Below are 24535 nucleotides of genomic sequence, written 5' to 3'. Positions count from 1 at the left end.
TGTCACTTTTGCTGTAGCACACTGTACACATCATACAGATATGTCATTTTACAGGCATCACCCCAAACATGTGTTTTTAAAGTGAAACTCAAGCAAAAAAATTAATTTTAAATAGCTCATCAATTATTACCTTACTCATCAGTCTTTATTCCAAACACCTCTTCTTAAACCATCCTGTAGTGCAATGGGGCAAAGTCACAGTTTCCTCTATGCGTCAAGTTAATTTCCTGTGCTGCAGATCAGGCATTTTTTCCTGCTTGCTACCTTCTTAGGCACTGTCTCCCCCCAACCCCTGCCAGTTCTACTGTCTGTGGCATCTATGAGAGAGGACAGGATCACTGGAAGTGTCACTTCCACCAATTACGAGGTGTCCACATCACACAGGCAGGCAGTATTGTGGACACCTAAAGAAGAACTACAGGAAGTAAACAGAGAGAAAGATTTTCACATGACAAGTAACATGGGCATTTGAATAGTTAGATGGGGGTGGGAGAATGGGTTTTCTATTACCATTTTGTCGCAGTTTACTATAAACTGATGAGCAGTAAAGGCTTTTAAAATATTTTGGGGTACCATTTTAAGAATTGACATGTTTGGTATCTATTTACTTGACACAACATCATCTTTTATATTGTACCAAAAATTGGGGTATTATATTGTGGTTCTGTGCACTAAAATGAATTTTCTTATAATTTTCGTGAAATTATGCATTTAATAAACAATTCCACAAATGTTGTGCAAAGTAAAGATTTGCAGCTAAAATATTTTTATTCTACAGGGCTTTTTCTTTCAGAAATTAAATAATATTATGGGGTGTTTAAGTAATTTTATGGTCAAAAATGCAGATTTTGACATGTGTGCAAAAAATAAAAAAAAATTGCTTTAGAGCATAAATTGTTAAACAATCCCAAAGAGGAAAATGTCAAAAAAATATAGGTACCAAGCATGTCAACAGAAAGCAAGCTGTCATGAATGGAAAGTCATCCATGACGGCTACCTATTGCTGGTAACAGTAATTATCACTGTAATAAGCAATAACAGTTTTAAATAAAATTCTTGATCACCCCCCCTCCCCCCAAAGTAGCACAGTGCCACTATGGTGACACTGAACTACTCTGATGATAGTGTGTAAAATAGTAAACAAAAACTAAAAAAGAAAACAAAAAATGAATAAAAATGATTTATTTATTTATGTATGTGTTTTTACACACTGTCACCAGTCAGTATCACAGATTACTGCCACGCTATTCATATGATGACACTGTACTGTACTGCATTGGTTATAGTATTAAAAAAAATAATGTGAAAAAGAAACACATTTTATTTAAATTCTTTATTTTCAAAAACAATGTAATAAAAAAAATTACAACTTATTGCAACTTCAAAAACCTTTCCATGCCTCTTACTAAATACCTTGGACTGTCGGGTCATTTGGGGGGTATTTGTATTGTCCTTGCATTTTAATGACCCCAAGAAATGAGGCATCAGTACATCAGGATTGAGCAATTTTCAAATACAAGTATATATATACAGTTGCAAGAAAAAGTATGTGAACCCCTTGGGATTACGTGGAGTTTTGCATGAATTGGGCATAAAATGTGCTCTGAATGTCATCTAAGTCACAACAATAGAAGAACACAGTCTGCTGAACATAATACTACACAAACATTAGATGTTGCCATGGTTTAATTGCACATAACATGTAAACATTCACAGTGCAGGGAGGAAAAAGTATGTGAGGCCCTAGCTTAATGACTTCTCCCAGAGCTAATTGGAGCCAGGAGTGAGCCAACCTTGACTCCAATCAGTGTGATGATATTGGATGTGTTGCTGACAGCTGTCCTGCCCTTGAAAAACACACACCTGTTTTGGGTTTACTGGTTTCAAGAAGCACTGTCTGATGTGAACCATGCCTCGCAGAAAATAGCTCTCAGAAGACCTACGATCAAGAATTGTTGACTTGCAGGAAGCTGGAAAGGGTTACAAAAGTATCTCCAAAAGCCTTGATGTTCATGTGTCCACGGTAAGACAGACTGTCTACAAATGGAGAAAGTTTAGCACTGTTGCTACTCTCCCTAGGCGTGGTCGTCCTGTAAAAATGACTGCAAGAGCACAGCGCAGAATGCTGCATGAGGTAAAGAAGAATCCCAGAGTATCAACTAAAGACCTACAGAAATCTCTGGCACATGCTAACATTTTTGTTGACACATCTACAATAAGGAAAACATTAAACAAGAATGGAGTACATGGGAGGACACCACGGAGGAAGCCATTGCTGTCCAAAAAGAATATTGCAGCACGTTTGAAGTTTGCAAAAGAGCACCTGGATGTTCCACAGCACTACTGGCAAAATATACTGTGGACCGATGAAACCAAGATTGAGTTGTTTGGGAAGAACACACAGCACTATGTGTGGAGAAAAAAAGGCATAGCACACCAACATCAAAACCTCATCCCCACTGTGAAACATGGCGGAGGGAGCATCATGGTTTGGGGCTGCTTTGCTGCCTCAGGGCCTGGACGGATTGTTGTCATTGATGGGAAAATGAATTCCAGAGTTTATCAAGACATTTTGCAGGAAAACGTACGACCATCTGTCCGCCAACTGAAGCTCCGCAGAGGATGGGTGATGCAACAGGACAATGACCCAAAGCATACAAGTAATTCAACAAAACAATGGCTGCAACAGCACAGAATACGCCTTCTGGAGTGGCCCAGTCAGAGTCCTGACCTCAACCCGATTGAAATGCTGTGGCATGACCTTAAGAGAGCGATTCACACCAGACATCCCAAGAATATTGCTACACTGAAACAGTTTTGTGAAGAGGAGTGGTCCAAAATGACTCCAGATCGTTGTGCAGGTCTGATCTGCAACTACAGGAAATGTTTGGTTGAGGTTATTGCTGCCAAAGGAGGGTCAACCAGTTATTAAGTCCAAAGGTTCACATACTTTTTCCTCCCTGCACTGTGAATGTTTACATGTTATGTGCAATTAAACCATGGCAACATCTAATGTTTGTGTAGTATTATGTTCAGCAGACTGTGTTCTTCTATTGTTGTGACTTAGATGACGTTCAGAGCACATTTTTTGCCCAATTCATGCAAAACTCCACGTAATCCCAAGGGGTTCACATACTTTTTCTTGCAACTGTATATGTGTATGTGTATTCAGTATATCATACTTTGTAGACTCTATACATTTCGCACAGACTAAATAATATACACTGATTTGGGTTATTTTTTTAGCAAAGAAATGTAGTAAAATATACTGTATTCTGGCTTCAATTTATGAAGAAAGATTATTTGCAAACTTTCATTTTGGTACAGTGTTGCATAACTGAGAAATTGCCAGTTAAAGTAGCACAGTGCTGAATAGTAAAAAAATGCCCTGTCATAAAGTGGGTAACACCTTCCAGAGGTCAAGTGGTTACATATAAAGAAAACACAAACATACCCCAAAATAACTTTTTAAATGCCCTCCTATTGTAATCCAGCTGGATGAAAAAATAGTGATGGTTGAGAAAATCCCTGTTGATGTAATTGACTAAAAAGATTCTTATATGCTAATTAAAAACTGTGTATGTTTCTTTATAGATTGATAATACCCTAGCAAATTTAAGTCATGTATGAACTCCGTTAAGTCTGTTAGCACAGTATGGAAGCCAGCATCACAGATGAAGATGTGTTATTCCTTGTGGCCTTGTGGAGAAAGTCACCTTGATGTCCTCTGCAAGATCTCTCTCCAGAAAATGGGCACATTTCTGGGTACAAGGGATTCATGGCATTAAAGCGGTAGTAGTAACCACCACTGGGTGACGTGTAGCTGCAGGTAATCTTATAATAAAGCTTACCTGTAGGTACAAGGAATATCTCCGAATGCACCGTTTAGGAGATATTTACTATTTCTGCAGCTGATGATATCACCAGCACATGCATGCTGCTCTCTGAATGGGCGACATAATGAGTATGTCATCTGTTCATCCATTCAGAGCGCTGTGTCTTGATCGTGATTCCTGTGTAGAGTGACATCATCGCAGCTAGACCATTCAAATGGCCTGAACCCGCAAACTCCAAAGAAAGACAGGGAGAACATGAAAGCCCTTCAGTGGTGACAGCATGCCATTGGAGGGCTTCATTTTAAGGTAAGACTTTCATAGTATGCTAGTATGTTGTGCATACTATTACAGTATGTCATTGGCTTGTAGGGGAAAGTTTTTGTTTTACTGATAACCTTTACTACCACTTTAAAGACTTGCATACATACTCTGTCATGCAACAGGTAGTATGGAAGGACAGCATAAACTTCCCTTCCCTTTCCTCCATGTGGGTAGTGCATAATAGTTTCTCTGCTATGCCAGTCTGCCATGGATATCAAAATTCACCATGATATCCAAACAAGTTTTTTTTGTTTCTTCAGCTTACAGTAAACTCAATTTACATTTGAATGTCTGTTTTCTGTTATGTCACTATAGGTGTATATGTACCTATGCTTTATGTTGTATGTTTCCTGGAGAGCCGGCTCCATGTGATCCGACCACTGTGGTTCCAGTGCTCTGCAGCCGCAGGGTGTCAGTCCCACACTAGGCAGTCTCCATGCAAATCAACGTCTGGAGCTCCTTCCTCACACAATCATGTACATGCCCCTCCTCCCCTGACCTGGGAGAGTGTGTTTCCTGACCCTTCCTATTTGCAAAGGAATATGGATGAGCAAATGTACCTGAACCCCAAATTCAAGTTTGGTGAACCCAAGCTTAGTGTGCTTTGAGGTTTGCTGTATCTGAATTTTACATGCTTTGCAGTTTGCTGGACATGAGGGGCCCTATTGAGGTCTATGCTGGGTGAATATTGTATTTCAACAGCTGATCAACTCCACGACCGCATCCTCCCCCTGTCCTGCCCCGACTTGGCTATGACCACCTACAACAATGCGCTCTCAACAGCCCTTGACTCACTAGCGCCTTTAACCACACGCAACATCAGACCCCGACCGCTCCAGCCCTGGCAGACTGATCACACCAAAACCCTCAAACGACAAAGTCGTGCCCTGGAGCGACTATGGCGCAAAACCAAATCCCAACAAGCCTTCACCCGCTACAAATCTGCCTTCCGCACCTACACCTCCTCCCTCCATGCTGCCAAACAGGCCTACTTCTTGACCCTCATCAAGGCCCTCTCCTCCAATCCTCGCCGACTCTTCTCTGCCTTCAACTCTCTACTCTCTCCACCCCCACCTCCACCCAGCACCTCACTCACTGCCCTTGAGATTGCCAATCATTTAAAAAACAAGATTGACACAATTCACAAGGACATTGCCGCAACTCACACGCCCTCTCAACCCGTCCCCTCTCACACAGCTACCCCCTTATCCCCCCTCCCCCTCGACATAACCCGCAGGGACTTCGTCGCTGCTCAAACTCTCTCCAACCCCCTTCACCCTCACTCAGCTACCCCCTCATCACCCCTCTCCCACGGCCCCACCACTGCTCTGACCTCCTCTTCCACCCCACCCTTCATTCCTCATACTGAAGCTCCCCCCACACTCCGCACCTTTGATCTTACTACCATCGAGGAAGTCTCCAAGATCCTCTCTGATGCCCACCTCACCACTTGCCCCCTCGACCCTATCCCCTCAAAACTCCTACGACCTTCCTCCTCCTCCATCCTACGCTCCCTCACCCACATCTTCAATCTCTCCCTCTCCTCAGGCACTTTCCCCTCCCCTCTGAAACACGCACACATCACCCCCATACTTAAAAAGCCCTCCCTGGACCCCAATGACCCGAACAACCTCAGACCCATCTCCCTGCTCCCATTTACATCTAAACTCCTCGAGCGCCTAGTCTACACCCACCTATGCTCTCACCTCAACGACAACAACCTCCTCGATCCCCTACAGTCCGGCTTCCGTCCCCTACACTCCACCCAAACTGCCTTACTCAAACTCTCCAACGACCTGCTAACCGCCAAAGCTAATGGCCACTATTCAGTGCTCCTACTCCTTGACCTCTCTGCGGCCTTCAACACAGTTGACCACCCCCTCCTCCTCAAAAAACTACACTACCTCGGCCTCAGAGATTCTGCTCTCTCCTGGCTCTCATCCTACCTGTCACAACGCTCCTTCAGCGTTACCTATAATGCTACCACCTCCCCCTCACTCCCCCTCTCTGTTGGGGTCCCTCAAGGCTCTGTCCTTGGGCCCCTTCTCTTCTCCATCTATACCTCCTCCCTTGGCCAACTCATACACTCTCACGGCTTCAACTACCACCTCTATGCCGACGACACACAAATCTATCTCTCAACCCCCCACCTCACCCCCTTGGTCTCAGCCCGAATCACACACCTACTGAGCGACATATCAGACTGGATGTCGCTCCACTTCCTTAAATTGAACCTCTCCAAAACCAAGTTTCTTGTCTTCCCCCCAGCCCAGACACCACCCCCCATTGATTTCTCTGTCACATCCAACAACGCTACCATCAAACCCGCCCTGCAGGCCAGAGTACTTGGTGTCATTCTGGACTCCAACCTATCCTTTCAACCCCACGTCCAATCTTTAACAAACTCGTGCAGACTCCACCTCCGCAACATCGCCAAAATCCGCACGTTCCTAACCCCAGAAACCACTAAACAGCTCATCCACTCCCTCATCATGTCACAACTCGATTACTGCAACTCCCTCCTCACTGGCCTGCCTCGCCGCTGGCTATCCCCGCTTCAGTCGATCCTGAATACGGCTGCCAGACTCATTCACCTTTCCAACTGCTCTGTCTCCGCCACCCCCCTCTGCCAATCCCTCCACTGGCTTCCGTTTGCGCAATGGATCAAATTCAAAATCCTAACGCTGACGTACAAAGCTGTCCACCATACTGCCCCGAACTACATCACTGACCTAATATCCAAGTACCGCCCAGCACGCACACTCCGCTCCTCACAAGACCTCCTTCTCTCTAGTTCCCTGGTCTCCTCCTCCCATGCCCGCCTCCAGGACTTCTCCAGGGTGTCACCCATCCTCTGGAACTCCCTGCCCCAACCCATCAGATTATCACCTACTCTCCTCTCCTTTAGGCGCACCCTGAAAACCCATCTCTTCAGGGAAGCCTACCCCACCCCCTGCTAACTTGCCGACCTCCTCCACTCTTCCTACCACTCCATCCCCTACAGCTATCTCCTCCTGTACCACTATCCCCTCCCTCCTAGATTGTAAGCTCGAAAGAGCAGGGCCCTCGATCCCCTCATGTTTTGCATTGTATTGTTATTGTTCTGTCACATATTCTGTCCCCCTTTGTAATGTACAGCGCTGAACGAACTATTGGCGCTTTATAAATACTGAATAATAATAATAATAATAATAATAATAATAATAATAATAATAATTTCAGTTATGGACATTTTTAAAGATAATGAGCATGCTATTGTCAAAAAGGGCACTGCCATGGAGCACATGTACTTGCCAAAGAAATATCTAACAGACTGGTTGGCAAGGAGTGGGTCTTTTAAAACTATAATTAACTTGCTTAGAAAAATACCTTTAACTGCACATGGAGTTTCAAAACATGATATGGTATGATATGGTCCTTTTAAATTAACATTTAAAAAAGGGGGTTGGAAACACTATTGGGTTCCTCTTACAATTCAAACCAGACCCAGGAATGCAAATTGTGTGGCCAAGAAAAAGAGATCATCGAGTGAGAACCTCCTCTGTATGTAGCATACCAGGTCATGTGCACACAGCAGTGTGCAGATTCTAGGCATCTATTGGATTGAATAGCAGCTATGGATCTATTGCCTATTGCACTGTGCTGTCAATCAACGGCAAGGCAGACCTGAAGGGAAACAAGACTCTCAGGTCTCCATAAAGCTCTGCCCACCCCTGCTACAAAACTTCTTGGCCATGTACCTGTCAGAGTGATGGGTGCAGCAGCAGGAGGGACCACACTCCCTCCAATGTGGACATTCTGAGCTCAGTATCAGGCTCAGACAAGTTCTTTGACAAGTGCAAGCACAGACAATTTCAGTCTTTTGCATCCTTTATAAATGCCTCCAAAGCAGAGTGAGGAGGACTTAAAATTATTTAATTGCAGTTTGTGTCCTCATTAGAGAAATCTCCCATCACTTTCTGACAGGTGTCGGATTTAATAGAAAGTGAGAGGAAATCTCTTCAACTGGGACATTTAAATCAGAACTAAAGTTTAATTTGTAAATTAAAAACTATCTGGAAGGTTTTTTTTATGGTAGAAGGGATTCTGTATGTCTTTTCTGCAATAAAAGTCCTTTCTTTACCTGCTAGAATATTTTCTCATTGTACATTCTGTGCATGTGCAGCTTAGCATACAATCATAACATCTACAAGATTCCGGGACTAATGCTAAGTGTCTGGATAAAGAAACTGATGCTCATGCACAGAAACTATGTCAACCCAGCCCTTTTTTAAGAAGACTCTGGGCTCATTAGAAGACCAGGAAACCAAGATAGCAGCAACATCAAAAGAGCACTGAGAGAGGAAGATCAAAGTCAAATTACTGGAGGAAGCCACTTTAGGGGGTAAAATGCCGTAATGGGAAATATACTCTGCCTACTTTCACATTATGGCTAGAGCTTCTAGAGGTCCTAGACAGTTACTGTTATAACCATAGGTCATGACCTTGGGTATCTAAATCTAAGAAAATAAAAAAGAATGTAAAGAAACTATTGCAGCTCAAGTCATCACTTCTTTCTGCTGTCTAGTGCCCCTTCCTGTCTCAAATGTGGATGAGCATAAAACCTGGAATAAATTGTTATGTTTTCTAGTACTCCTGAGTGATCAGTATTTTTAGACTATAAACCATTATACAATTATCCTTATTAATGTGGAAATGTGTTATTTTCTCAGTATTTTCTACTGACTTTAACATTATCATTTGATTTTCATTATCCTAATTTTTTGCTCATTATCCTTGTATAAAATATTATATAATATATTCATTCACTCATCGGCCATTAAACTTTGACCATTATCAGTCCTCTTTGAGCTGTTCTGAATAATCCCATAAAAATATTGTTCAAATGCTCCTTTCGTCTGTCAGCTCTTCCATTAGGAACACAGACAAAGGGATGTGTGTGACATGCATAAGGACTTTTACAATACACATAACAAGGTACCATGCATTAGCCAACTCACTGGACTGAAAAGGCAAGCTTTCCCATACATCTCAGACTTCTTCCTCACACATGGTATTTTTCTGAATTTAGGAACCGAATGTTTATGTAAGCAACAACACATAGTAAATTCAAGTTTATTGAACAATCTAATAAAGTGCATGAAAAAACTGTGTGAAAGAGATTTTAATGCTGCATAATCTAGTGTTGAGACAGCAATACTAACCTACCAGCATAATAATAAGACTTGTCCTGCAGAAGATCATAGGTATGTCTACTGTGTCTTCCAGTGATAAGTGATAAACAGTGCAGAATTAGGTATCATAATGGCCAGCGCACTTACACCACATTCACATTGGTACTATCAAACCTGAATTTATATGCATTTAGGCCTCATTCACACAGGGGTACCTATCCATACATCCATGCAGAGGGCCAACTTTGACCGCACAGGATGCATAGATGTTCTGTGCATCCACTGCAGGCATTTTCATGTATGTCTTTTGGGAAGCAGTAACTGCACAGACACAGATGCTGGTCCTAGTTTGACATCCATGTAGGTGGATGTCCCTAAAGGCAGACAGTATTGCGTTCGGGAACACCCACCTCCATAGGTGTCAAATTAGGACCAGCGGCTGTGTCCATGCAAAAAAAGCCCTTTACACAGGTGTATGCATGTGGATGAGGCCTTAGTGGACATTTCTAAATACATATAAAGTAACTACAGATAGTAATTTTCAGTGGTGCCATTACCTGCAGTTAGGTGCAGTCAGTTTAGCTGAATTTAGAGTTAATAGAGCTTTGTGGATCAAGGATCTGATTAGAAACAATGCTGCTAAAAGCATGTAATTGCTTCTAAATGTACCTAAGTGTGGCTACACTTGTATTACAGCAGGAACATCTAAACACAGTTTTCTTGGAATTTGGTTATACTTCTCAGATCACTTCATCTGCATTTAGAAAAGCCAAATCCTGAAGTACCAGTGTAAGTAATTGTTTTTAGTTATTTGAAACTAGGGATCTTTATTCTGTGTCCTTCAAATCCTACACTTTCAATCTCAAATAATAAGACTGGTCTACAGCTGGCCATAGGTGGGCAGAGTTTCGAACAAAAAAAGAATGTTCTAAGAAAGTTTGTTCATTTATCTAATCATTAGTGGATCAAATAGATGTTGTTTATGACTGCAGTGATGGGAAAATTTGAAGGAGCAGAAAATAAATATTTTCTTAAAGGAACACATTTCTAACTGTTGTATGTGGTTTTCGTTTAGTGAATCACTTCATTTCAAAATTAAATATTAAACGTAAACAAAATATTTTGAATGACATTCAAATATTCTGGAAGTTTTCTTACAAAATTTTCCAAAACTTTTAGAGCTTTCATTTGAAATTCTATCTGTGGCCAGCTTAAGATTGTATAATGTAAGTTCCCCATTTTATATATAAAAAAGGATGTCCTAACAGTATTTATTAACCTTTATTAAATGTTCACAGCTGTAAAAGGGTTAACGTCAGCATTCCTTTAGTGTATGGATTTAAGCTATATAAAACTATAAAAAAACATTCTAAATATAAAGTTTATATTTTTTAGATAAACAAGTAAAGGAGATCAGCTTAAAGTGATTCTAAAGGCTTATTTTCTTAAAGAAAAAATAACAAACATGTCTATACTTACCTGCTGTGTGCAGTGTTTTTGCACAGAGCAGTCCGGATCCTCCTCTTCTCTGGTTCCCCACTGGTGCTCCTGGCCCCTCCCTCCTGTCAGGTTCCCCCACAGCAAACAATTTGCAATGGGGACACCCGCTGCTCCATGTGTCCATTCACACACGGAGCCGCAGCTCGGCCTCACACCTTCTCTCTCTCATTGGCTCACTGGCTGTGATTGACAGCAGTTGAGGCCAATGAGGGAGTCTCGGGATTGCTGAGACTCCAGTGCAAATCGCTGTATCCTTACCCTTTAAAATGTATAGGTAATAACACCAGATATTTTTGATCCAGGAAATATCCAATTGCCTCCTGGAGGATCAGGAAGAAATTGCTTTCCCTGGCTGAAGCAAATTGAACCATGCTTCATTGGGGTTTTTCGTCTTCTTCTGGATCAACAATGTGTATAGGGCTGTGTATATAGAGGTTTTCTATTTGTTTATTTTTCTATTTCTGGTTGAATGAGATGGACATGTGTCTTTTTCAGTTTGACTAGCTATGTAACTATGCTACACAAAATAGTTCTCACATTGTGACATCAGAACTGATATTTTCAGCATGGCAGTGACAGCCTAGGCCAGTGTTTCTCAACCTTTTTTCAGTCAAGGCACCCTTTAAAATTATTATCCAGTACACCCAGCGTTAGAGGTGATTCATTTTTCCAAAGCAAATACACCTTTGAACACTGGTACCGACTAGTATTCCAGTGTTTCTCTCCCTTACTCTGCTAATGTGACTCCAGTGCTGACAGAAAGGGGCAGGGGAGGGGTAAACAAGGATTCTGTGCATGCACCCAACGTCCTTATAAATTGATTATGTCATTGGTTGTTGGGATGCAGGCAGCTAGAAGGTCATAATAGTGCACAATGAACACCTGTGGCTTTGTGTACTAAAAGGCAGGATTGATCCACCTTGGCATTTTGCCAAGGCACCCCTGAAGAACCCTGAAGGCACCTGGGCACCCTGGTTGAGAAAAGCTGGCCTAGGCAGACATGATGAATCACTTAAGGGGGGTGTACCCATTATGGTCTGAGCTTTCATAAAATAGGCTGAATTAGGATAAGCTTAATTTAACCTGCAAGAAGACCAGACTATAGAAGCGGAGGAGGACACAAAGATCAGTACTGGAATGTCCAAATGATTCTGTTCAGACTTTTTCATAGGGCTTTAGGATAGCATTTGTCTTTCTTTTTTTTATAATTGCATGTTGTAAGGCCAGGCAAATACAGTGATACCTCGGTTCACGAACTCTTCTGTTCAAGAACAACTCAGTTCGTGAACAGAAGTGTTTGCAAAAGTTTGCTTCCTTTTGCAAACTCCGCTTTAGTTGGCGAACACGAGCCACGGCCATCTTCCCTGCTCTGACTTCCTGTAGGCGAGATCACAGACAGACACTAAAAGTAAAATGTGAAGACACTTACAGCACTGAGAAGCTTTTTGGTGTGCTTTCTAGCACATACTGTACAGTACTGTACTCTACATCCCTATGCACACTTGCTGTAAAGCATTTTTGTGTGCTTTTTAGCACATACTGTACATCCCTTATGGCTCCAAAGAAAATTCAGAGCAAGCATGGTGGTAAGAAGAGAGTGCAGAGTGGTAATGAAGGTGACCGGAAGCACCACCCCAACATAACTGTAACGAAGAGAGTGTTGAATCTGATGAACGATAACATGATCTCTCATTTCCGGAGGGTTATGCAGGGCAGGAAAAGACAAGTGACATTGGACAGATTTTTCACCAAAACTGAGCCTGCAGCTAAGAGACAAAGAAGAGAGGAAACCCCTGAAGGAGATCTCCCCAATGTCCTTATGGAGGGGGACCCTCCTTCCAAACAATAACTGCCTCCCACCTGCCTTCCTGTCCAGAAGTTGTCTCAAGCAAGGTTAGTGTTCTCTTTCTTCATACTGTACTGTACTGTACTTTCTTTCATATTTTTGTGGTTCAAAAACAAAAACAAAAAATTTCAGCACGGATTAACCTTATTTACATTGAACCTTATGGGAAAATTTGCCTCGGTTCATGACCAATCCAGTTCACGACCAGAGTCGTGGAACAAATTAAATGTGTGAACCAAGGTATTACTGTACTGCATTGGGGTATCTGGATATGCAATTTCACAGGTGAGGTCCCTTTGGGTATTGTGGCCACACAAATAAAATAAACCAAGTTATTTCAACACGGGTATTGTTTATGTGAAGAAATGACATTGTAATGCTAAAGGCTTAAAATATAACAATCCCATGATATGATTGTAAATATGACATACTTTGTTCATGTTGAAAACGACAGCATATTGTAATTACATTTTTTCTCCTAATGATGGATTTAGGTTAATTCTTGAGCAGATGTTAGTTTGTGCAAATAATCCTTAGGATTTAGATGTGTCATAATAGTTTACCTAATACTAATATATGCAGTATATAGCACATTGCAGGATTACAAATTAAACCAATATAACATGCATTGCATCTGGCAAATATTTAAAATGGCTTTGATCAAGAGAAGTGCCTCTTATTTTCAAAACACAATCACTATTTCTCTTCTTCTACCAAGACGTATGAAAGAAAATTAGGTGTATCTTCTTCAAATAAAATCTCTGTGCAAAATAGAACTGCTGCAAATTGCTCAATGTGACATAACATATTCTTATAATGTCTGCAATATTAAAAATAAAGGTGCTGTCTGTGTTTTACATTGTTAACAAAATGTGAAAGCTAGTTTACAGGTTGATTGCTATTGAAACTTCAAATTATATGGAAGGAAGCTGCAATCATACTTTCAAAAGCTTATCTTTTGGGTTTTGCTAGACTGACAGCTAGGCAGAATAAAGAAAGGCTCTTCATTTGAAATAGCTACTGTAAATGGAACACCAGTGAATTTCAGATATTGTCAGGAGGGTAGCTGAAAAGGAGTCCTTGAGCATGCTTCTGCATGTCCATCTGTTGTTTTAATTTGTCTGTCTAATAATTCCCTGAGCGGTTTACTAGATTGACTGTTTGAATAAACAGAAATAAATCATGGCCTTTTCTTACAGCTCTAATTTAAAACATAGGTTCAATAGGTAGCAGCAGCTCCAGACTGCACTTATTGAAATAGCTTTTTCAAGCAAGTCTCTGGATTGAACATTTTGAAGTTAAAATGGAATGGAAAAATTTATTATTTGTTTTTATGGGCCATTTGCTTTGATAATCATAGTCTGCAGTAGGTTTCAGATAAATTATTAATATTTATTCCACCATTCACTTCTTCACCATTCACAAGCTTCTATAGAGCACTTGCATATTCATGAGAAATAAGAAATATGACTTCCTCCTAGGTCTGAAAGAATGTCATATTCATATGTTTAGCACTCTTGTTGGGTTGTTAAAATGCACACTCCATTATTCAGGACTGATGTATGGTGCAATCAGGAATCATAAGTGTACATAAACACTTTTATCTATAACAGCAACTAGGACAGGAGAGGTGCTGCTAGATTCTTGCTGCTCAATGAGTCCATGCAGAAGTAAGACTAAAGCCTCTGTGACCCCCAAAAACCCTTATCCCTACACAATAACTGAATGATAAAATTGCATTATCTGAATCTATTTTATTATACCAATGTCATCTGGTCTTCCTGGCATCAGTGACAGGGGTGGGGTGCAGTCCACATAAGGTGCCTACTCCCTGGGGCTGCTGTGGACAGCCAACTTTTTTTTGTATTGTGTGATTCTGCACAGCCATGCCTTGCTGACAGCCCAGAGTCCACCTGACACCAATAGCCTGTATCTGCTTTGCTGAAATATATTCCAGTTGTTCAGCAAGAAGCTGCACCAGGAAAGCAGTTGTATAGATTTTGGCATACTGACATTGCCATGAAGGCAAAAGTGTTAATGATCTAAACGAACCCTGCTTTATGTTCTATTTATTTTATTACAGATATATATATATTGTACATTCACATCAGTCCCCGCCCTCAAGAAACTTGCAATCTAAGGTCCCTAACGTGCATTTATACACATACTAGGACCAATTAACTTACCAGCGTGCCTTTTTACAGTATGGGAAGAACCCCACGCAGGCACAAAGATAACATGCAAACTCCAGGCAGGTATTGCCCTGGTTGGGATTTGAACCAATGTCATTAATGCTACTAGGCAGATGTGCTAACCACTTACCAACTTTCCATCCAGACCTCATCACTTACCTATCTCTGTTTGAATCCATCAATGTAATTTACCCTGTGCATATATGCAGTATATGAAAATGAAAATTGTATTCAAAGTCATCAGTGCTTTCAAGATGTAACAGTAAAGAATTACAGTATATTTTGGCCAAAAAATATTAAGCCTGCCACCACAACAAAGTAGATTGTTTTGACCAAGACCCTACACTATCACTAACTGCACTACCTTTTCAATGCCCCTGACACCTACCTGTCTCTATACATACTTTTTCCTCCCTGCACTGCGAATGTTTACATGTTATGTGCAATTAAACCATGGCAACATCTAATGTTTGTGTAGTATTATGTTCAGCAGACGGTGCTCTTCTATTGTTGTGACTTAGATGACGTTCAGAGCACATTTTATGCCCAATTCATGCAAAACTCCACGTAATCCCAAGGGGTTCACATACTTTTTCTTGCAACTGTACAACCAATAATCCTATTTCCCTTGCTAGTTACTAGTGTAACTAAAAAAAATATATAGCTAAAATATATAAAACCAGTATAGTGTAATTAAAATATACATAAACACATTCCACTGCAATCCAATATATACCTCAAACAGTCAATTCCTATACAACTCATTTGTTAATTATATACAGTAAATAAATTAATCTATACAGTGCCATAAAATGTTATAGGTTGTCCATATTACACATGCTATCAACTATTTTAACCCAGAGAAACCCAATGACTATATAAATAACAACCAAAATATTCATTCATATAAATAATTCATAAATAAATTATAGTAAATGAATCAATTCAATAGAGATAAAGTGCAATCGTGAACAATCCAATCAATATATAAAAAAAAACAAATAAACATTCATTCAATAAGTTAAATACATTATTAAAAAAAAAATTTAATAATAATAAATAAATGTAATAAATGCCATACAATTTCCATGTTAAAGGGCAAACTGTCCATAAAGCACTCCAAAACTTCCAGTGCATAATGTGAATACATTCACCATCACATTGACCCTCCAAGGAGGATAAACTCACAGAGTCTTGTTAACCATTTAAAATGTTACTAAACCCAGGACCCTGCATTCACTGTATCTGGTCTCCCACAATACAAAGAACATGGAAATACAATTATTTTAGTAAATATAAACTGCAAAACACCTTTTCTTATCAGCAGTTAGAGCAGTCTTGTGAATTCTATCAGTGCCAATCTGAGCACTGGGGAAAGAGGAGTTTTCATTCTCCTCTCACTGCCCTATGAGATTGCACAACCCCTGACCCTCTGTCTGGACAGTGCTGATTGGCCCTGTGCTGATCACATGCACCCTCCCAAGAAAAAGAAAAAACTCTCTAGCAGTACACACCAAACTGATCATTTGCAGAGTTTCCCTGAGGCTCTGTTCTATCAGGAGATGAAATGAGGAACGTGGAAAAAGGGGAGGATCAGAGAAGACAGGATCAAACATCTTTTTTTACACAATGTGGAGGATTAATCCCTTAGATTCCACAGTGAGTATAACAAGCATACTTTACTGCATATACAGACTGATTTTACTGTTGTGGGTTTAGTAAAAACATAAGTAAATAAGTAGGTCTATGTCCATGGGTAATACAAAAGAGGAAGACTGTCATAGCACTAAACTGTATTTATTTGTAAAATACCTTAAACCTCACATAAAGCTCACATTTATTGGGTGCTAAGCCAACTCTAAAGTAAATGCGGTAATAAGTTGTATTTACTTATAAGGGATACGTATATCTTACATTAGCTGTCATTTTAGGTTTAAGAGCAATCAAATGTTTGTTATACCTATTACTTCAGCAAGGGAGTTCATGCTTCATGCAATCAGCTTTCACTCAGCTTCATCAGGTTCCAGTCTTTCTCACAGCCTACAGCAAAACCACCATTCACCAATCACCTATTCATTGTGCACTTCATTTAAAAACTCACAGGTCAGCCTTCCCTTCCTATGTGAGCTTCCAGTCCTGGCACCCTAACAGGTAGATTTGTTGACTGGGGTTGCCAGGCTGTGATCCCATCAACACTTTTTCACAGTCTGAACTCCAGGCCCAAAAGAGGAATGTTACAATCAGTCCTTTAAATGTAGGCTGACCTACTGTATGTTCCTCATCAGACTCCCATCCACCACCTTGTGTGCCACTCTTACCCAAACCCTGCACACTATCGATATGTGCGCTTGTGTTATGTCTATATTATATCTCCAGGTAAAAATAAAGAAAAAAAGCTTGTAAAACCAGGGATGTTTTTCAGCTGGAACTTGGTGGAACTCAGTTCTACCACCTCTGGGTTAGGCCCTCTGCTCTCTGTTCACCACTATCACTTGTAAACCTCAGAAGTTCGGCTTTTATGTTTACAAGTGACGGCTTGTCTCTCAACGGCTCCCAAAGATCTGATCTCCAGAGCGGCTCCCAATGAGTGCAGGATGGAGACAAGGGAGATGCGGGTGTCTGGTGTATAGTGAGGATGCCGGCACCCCCGCTGGATGATCTCCCTGCAAGTGAGAGAGGCAGAGCCACCTGCAGTGTGTGGAGAAGTACTAGAGCCAGTGTCAGGGCCCTATCCACCGCAGAAGCCCTGGAAGACCTGACACTTCCACCAGTACCCTACATGGCTGCAGAAATACATGCATCAGGCCCAGTTTTGGCACCAAACAGCCTTTATAAGAAGGCTCTTCACTCCCTCAAGTTGCTGGATGATCTCTAGCTTCCTGTACCTTGTTCCTGGTTCCTGGTTCCTGTTTCCTGTGTTATCGTGACCTGTGACTTCCTGATACTGACTCGGCTTGCTGCTTAACCCCTGATCTGACCTCGGCTTGGCTAACGGATACTCTCTCTCTTGCTCCTCGGTGTATGACCTCGGCTATCCCATCTGACTACGTTTGCTCTGATTCCCACCTGGTACCTGATCTTGGCTTGAACTGGCTATCCAGTAACCCTCTATTACCGGAAGGGCTTGCATACCTTGCACAGGCGCCATCTGTCTGCAGACCTTATCTCCGTGCATCAGCTGTGCTCCTGGGTGGACAACCAACAAGCACTCCTACAGGCGACCTGTGCCACTTTGGGCCTGACTCCTGCTGTCCCACTCTCAGGGGAGTCTCAGGGGAGTCTGAAACTTAGCCACAAGGGAAGCCCTCTCTCCATTGTCCTCCATCACCAGGCACCTGATAGCCAGCTGGGTTCTTCAGCTTAATACAGCAACAAAAGTAAGACATGTGTAAGATAGTGGTGCTTTTAAGGAGGTGGGGAGAAGATGGAGGCAGTGGAGGAGGTTGCATGCAGAGGTCAGAGCTTAAGAGGGGTGAAAGTGAGATGTGGATGCAGAGGTAAGCAGCTGTAGAAGAAGGCTGCACTCTGCACACAACCCCCCAAACTCTGCACTCTGTACGTAATGCATTCCTGATATTTACTGCATCTTTAAGACCTTCTCACGGTTAGTGAAATTTGATCACAATCACTATTTAATGTGGTTTGGAGGCATGGCCGGATCTATGGGGGTGTTGGGGTGGACTACACCCCCCCAAATTTCAGCTCCGCCCCCCCAGGCAGACTTTATCCAAAAGAGGCTATCTGCGGAGGTTGACGTAGCCCAGACAGCACATTTCCCCCTGCCCTTCCTTGCATGAACGTGATACTCATCCTTACTGCTGCACTCCATATGTTATTTTGTTTTTCACATACTCCTGACCACTGTACTCTGTACTGGTTTTAATGAAGTTCTTCTTTAAGGAAAGGCTCAGTAAAGCAGCCTATACATTAGCTTATACATTAGTCATTTTTTTTGTTGAGCAGTGGGTTGAACAAAAAAAAATAGACTTGATTCTCTCATCCACAAATTCGACATGGATGGAGGAATCACTCCTGCTGAGGTAATGTGTTCTGAAAGTGAAGAGACTTTAATGCCACCAGAATACACTGATCAGTGCTGCCAGCTATAGTCGGTGGTGCTGATCGTGGAAAAATTTTTCTAGAGGTTGATTGCACAGAATTCGATTGTTACATTGACTTCTGTACATCCAGCCTGCCCATACATGGATCTTCCGATCATCAACCAGTCCCCAGTGACTCCCCACTGAAGCAGATGAATTTTGACCCATGCATGGCTGCCAAAGAAAAAAATATCATTTTTGTGTGCAAAAAAATTATGAAATGGAAACATTAAATTAAAAAAATGTTCCTTTGTCCTGAGGTTTGTGTTTTTGAGACTGTCGGTTGTGGCACAGTATTTAGTATTTTGTGGGTAAGAGTACTAGTATAGTGGTATAGGTGTGCATTGTATACAGCAGACATACAATCTGTTCAATCCCCCTTAAGACCCCCACACTGGCCAGCCACAGAACTTATTTCTCTGTTGTTTCCCAGGGTGCCCCATGTCTTTCATAATCCCAGTCTTGCTCACATTTTGTAATCCTGCTTTGACTTTTTAATTGTAAAGCCAGTCAGATTACTTGTTATGAGTATTGTTATTATTGTCAACGTTTACATGTTGTTTATACTGTTTAGAGGCTAAGTTTACCTTTAAAAACATATATGTCCTGTGCACTGCTGACCCCTGTACACTGCCATACTGACCCCTGTACACTCCCCTTCTGACTAACTGTCCTCTGCTTTGCTGACCCCCTGTACACTGGTCTACAAACTGCTGACCCCTGCAATACACTACCATACTGACCCCTGTACACTTCCCTTCTGACTAACTGTCCTCTGCTTTGCTGACCCCCTGTACGCTGGCCTACAAACTGCTGACCCCTGCAATACACTACCATACTGACCCTTGTCCTCCGCTCTGGTGACCAACCGTCCTCTGCCCTGCTGACTCCCTGTACACTGCCTGTTGACCAAATCTATGGAATATGAAATATAATATTTCTCTGATATGATTTGATTAACCTTAATGAGAGTTCTTTGACTAAGAGTGAAAGGTTTAACACAACAACCAAAATTTATTGGTGAATAGTAGGGAGGTCTAAACTAACATACCACAATCTATCTATTTAACAATAAGAAAAAGAGAAACAAAATGTATATGATTCAACCAATGAATTAAAGCATAAACTATTCATACCCTAAACCCACAAACAGCAAGACAGACAACACATACGACAATCATGTATACATGTAAGTGCCAGAGAAATGTCCTGATATTTACCAATGGTGTAGCATGGGGGCCCCCAGGATCGGCGGATCTTCTCTCCTGTCTTCCCCCAAAACCTACCCTGATATACACCTATCTCCCATAGACTTGCATGGGGGCATCCTGATTGGTAGAACTATCCAATCCATCTTCCATATCCGACGCATCTCATCCAGGATTGGACAATTTCCCCATCCCATATCGCTTACATAACTCAGCCCCATCCCAGAAACTCCCCTTTTAGTAAAAAAATTACATATGCCAGGTCATGGCACCGAGGTGTCTGGATCCAGTCTTTCTCATCAAAATTCCCTCCATTATTGTGAGTTTGGAGGGAACCTTAGGTCATAGCCTGGTAAAACTGCATTTCCCCAGATAGCCATCACCATTGCATATCTAAAGAGAGGGTACTTTGAAGTGGCCTTCATACAAACAAAGAGATTTAAATGGCCTGGTCTAGATCGTTATGTGGGCCCCATAAAGTCTGAGATAAGGTAGTTAATTTAGTGGTTGCCCCCTCTCACATAATAGAACATTTCTTGTAGCATGCACATGTTTACACACCAAACATTCCTCCAATACAATAGAAAGCTATCTCTACAACTTGATCACTTGTTCCAATGTCTATGTACAACACACCGCTATCAAACCAAGCTCTGATATTTCCAGCTTTGTAACTTGGTTAACATATAGTTAGAAAAATATCTATTTACAGTTGCTGATGAAGATTATACATAAACCCCTCATAAGTCAACACTGCCCTACAACTGCTGACCCCTGCAATACACTACCATATTGACCCCTGTCCTCCGCTCTGGTGACCAACCGTCCTCTGCCCTGCCGACCCCATGTACACTGCCCTACAACTGCTGACCCCTGCAATACGCTACCATACTGACCCCGGTTCCTCCGCTCTGGTGACCAACCGTCCTCTGCCCTGCCAACCCCCTGTACACTGGCCTACAAACTGCTGGCTCCTGCAATACACTACCATACTGACCCTTATCATCGGCTCTGCTGACTGACCATCCTCTGCCTTGCTGACCCCCTGTACACTGTCCTACAACTGCTGATCCCTGCCCTCTGCTAATTCCTGTCCTCTGCTCTGCTGACCCTCCCAGTACAGTCCGCTACTGATTCCTGTTTTTGCACACTGTCCTGCTGACGTCCCTCCTAACCTCGGCCCCCCTGACATTTTTTTTACTGCACCCCCATATAAGACTAGCTAGATCCGACCCTGTTTGGAGGTTGTGTATGTGGTGGGGTGGGGGGTTTAGGGGGCTGTGGTTAAGTTGCTGTACATATTTTCTAAGAAAAAAGCCAGGAGTAAAACAATGATATGCAGGTACCACATCTAAAGACTGGTAAGACACATTTTTGTTCTTGTGTTTGTCTACAAATATTATCCACTTGACGACTGTCTAAGGTAGATGTGCAGCAGCAAAGCAGCCTCTTTGCGCTGGATCATGCACCTAGAACATGATACATGTGCCTGGGCAGAGAGAGCATCTGTATATTGTGGACCTAACTCTAAAATTTCCAAAGCTTCCATAGTAGGAGCACATATATTATTATTATTATTATTATTATACAGGATTTATATAGCGCCAACAGTTTGCTCAGCACTTTACAATATAACGGGAGACAATACAGCAACAATACAGTTCAATACAAGAGGGTTAGGAGGGCCCTGTTCCTTGGAGCCTACAATCTAGGATTGTATCAATGGATAGGTTAAGGGCAGGTATGCCGGGAGGAGCCCATCCCTCCTAAAGATACAGGGATGCACATGACACCAAGTTATAGTAAAATGATAGCAAAGGCATCCAGTGCATCCCAGCCAGCCTGCAAAGCAACCAATTTGGCACTAACAGTTCGCGTAAAAACAGAGGGTTTTGTTTGCACACATTTGCAAATACATGCTTAAGGCACAGTCCTGCATTAAGGGTGTTGCAAGCTGGCTGGTAAGTGCTGCTGGAAAATTGTTTGTGATGTGTAATGCCCTTCCATGTGCACCTTACTGCTAAGGCTGGTTATAGTTTGGAACAGTTGCCATTTTTTGTACAGTTGGCTAATTTGGATGCAAGGATGCACTGGATGCCTTTGCTGTCATTTGGCTATAGCTGGGTGTCATGTGCGTCCCTGTACCTTTAAGGAGGGATGGGCCCCTACAGGCACACCTGACCGTTACCTATCTATTGATATATATGCTCCTACTATGGAGGTTCTGGGAATGTTAAAGTTAGGTCCACAGTATACAGAGGACCCTTGACACTGAACTGTGGCTTACTCATGTATTTGCAAATGTGTGCAAACAAGACCCTCTTTTTAATGCAAACTGGGCCAAATATGTTGCTTTGCAGGCTGGCTGGTAAGTGCTGCTGGGAAATCCTTTGTTTTTTGCGATGTGCATTTCCCTATCGTGCACCTTACTTCTAAGGTTGGTTATAGGTTGGGATGGTTGCCATTTTTTGTACACTTTTTAAGGTGGTATTAAACCCCAAAGCAAATGTTTATTATATTGCAGCTCACCAATTCTTAGATGTGATGGTTGCATTCGTTTTTTTTTTTTTTAGGGTTTCTTTCTTTCTTTTATTTCCACCTTGTGGTTTGGCCATCTGTTTTTCCAATGAGGTCTCCTGCAAATGTATAAGTTACCCTAGGTTCACATGTACTAGGGCTGTGGCTGATGGGTTTTTCTGCTGCATTTTGCTTTTTTTTTTCTTTTTGACACATTTTTAATGTGTTTTTGATGAATTTTGCCTCTTTGGGGTGTATTACTGTTGCTGGTGGGAGGTGTCTGTTGTAATGCCGGAAACGCACAATTAACGCATGCACGTGCATTTTATATATTTTATGAGTTTTTGATGCAGTTCCATTGAAGTCTATTGAACCTAAAAAGCTGCAGGAAAAAAGTCCCTGACCCTTTCCAAAAACCCTACCAGCTCAAAACGCACAGATGTGAACCAGAGGTATTGGAAATCATGTTAAATGGACTGTAGTACTTTTTTGCAATTCATGAAATGCACTGAAAACTTCATAAGTGTGAAGAGTGTTGAGGCAAACAATTCACCACCGACAAGAGTGCTTACAATGATCAACTTTTCTTTATTCATGTAAAAACTCTTATCCTAAAAACCTGTAACTTTTTGTGGAACTACAGTGTGAGCTGAAGTTTGGCTTCAATTTGTTAGTGTATCTAAATCTGCTAGTCCATCTAACAATCCCCTCTCCCCAGATTCTCAATGCTGCTTTTCAAAGGTCCTCCTGTGCTCCTTCATCCAGAGTGTGGGCACGCTAATACAGGAGATCTGTTATTGGCCGGAACATAAGATGAAAACAGAGGGGGAAAAGCCTAAAAAAAGAAAACTAATGCAGCCAGTCATTTAGATGTGATGTCTTTTTCATGTAGAGTTGGTTTCCTGCTGAGGGAAAGATGTTTCCAGGGATTTTTTTCAGCTGCAACTTGGTGGAACTCAATTCCAGCACCTCTGGCTTAGGCTCTGTTCTCTATTCATCACTATTACTTGTAAACACAGAAATCTGGCTTTGTGTTTACAAGTGAGAGCTTGTCTCCCAATGGCTCCCACAGATCAGATCTCCTGAGCGACTCCTACTGAGTGCAGGATGGGGACAAGGGAGATGCAGATTTCTGGGGTGCAGTGCGGATGCCAACACCCCCACTGGATGATCTCCCTGCAAGTGATAGAGGCCAAACCACCTACAATGAGGGGGGAGATACTAGAGCCACTTGGGTTCTTCAGCTTAATACAACAACAGATGTAGGACTTGTGAAAGATGGTGGAGCTTTTAAGGAGGGGGGAGATGGGGGCAGTGGAGGGGGTTGCATGCAGAGGTCACAGCTGAAGAGGAGTGAAAGTGAGATGTGAATGGGGAAGCAGAGGTAGGCAGTTGTAAAAGAAGGCTGAACTCTGCACTGTGTACTATGTACTTAGTGCACCCCCTGAGCTCTGCACTCGTGTAACCTCCCACCCCCTGAACTCTGCACTCTGTAAGTAATATACTCCTGCCGGACTCTTTTACCACCTTCCTGCCCACACCAATTTTCAGCTTTCAGGGCTCTCACACTTTGTATGACAATTGTGCGGTCATGCAACACAGTACCCAAACTAAATTTTTATCATTTTTTTGAGACAGATAGAGCTTTATTTTGGTGGTATTTAATCACTACTGGGGTTTTTATTTTTTGCTAAACAAACTAAAAAAGACCAAAAATTTAGAAAAAAAAAGTATTTCTTGGTTGTAAATAAGTAATTTTTCTCCTTCACTGATGGGCACTGATGATAGGCTGCACTGGTGGGCATTGATGAGGAGTCACTGATGGGCACTGATGAGGCTGC

This window comes from Staurois parvus, unplaced genomic scaffold (assembly GCF_062004578.1).
Source record: "Staurois parvus isolate SC_StPar_1 unplaced genomic scaffold, SC_StPar_1.0 ptg000153l, whole genome shotgun sequence".
Taxonomy (NCBI): domain Eukaryota; kingdom Metazoa; phylum Chordata; class Amphibia; order Anura; family Ranidae; genus Staurois; species Staurois parvus.
This window is presented reverse-complemented; position numbering follows the sequence as displayed.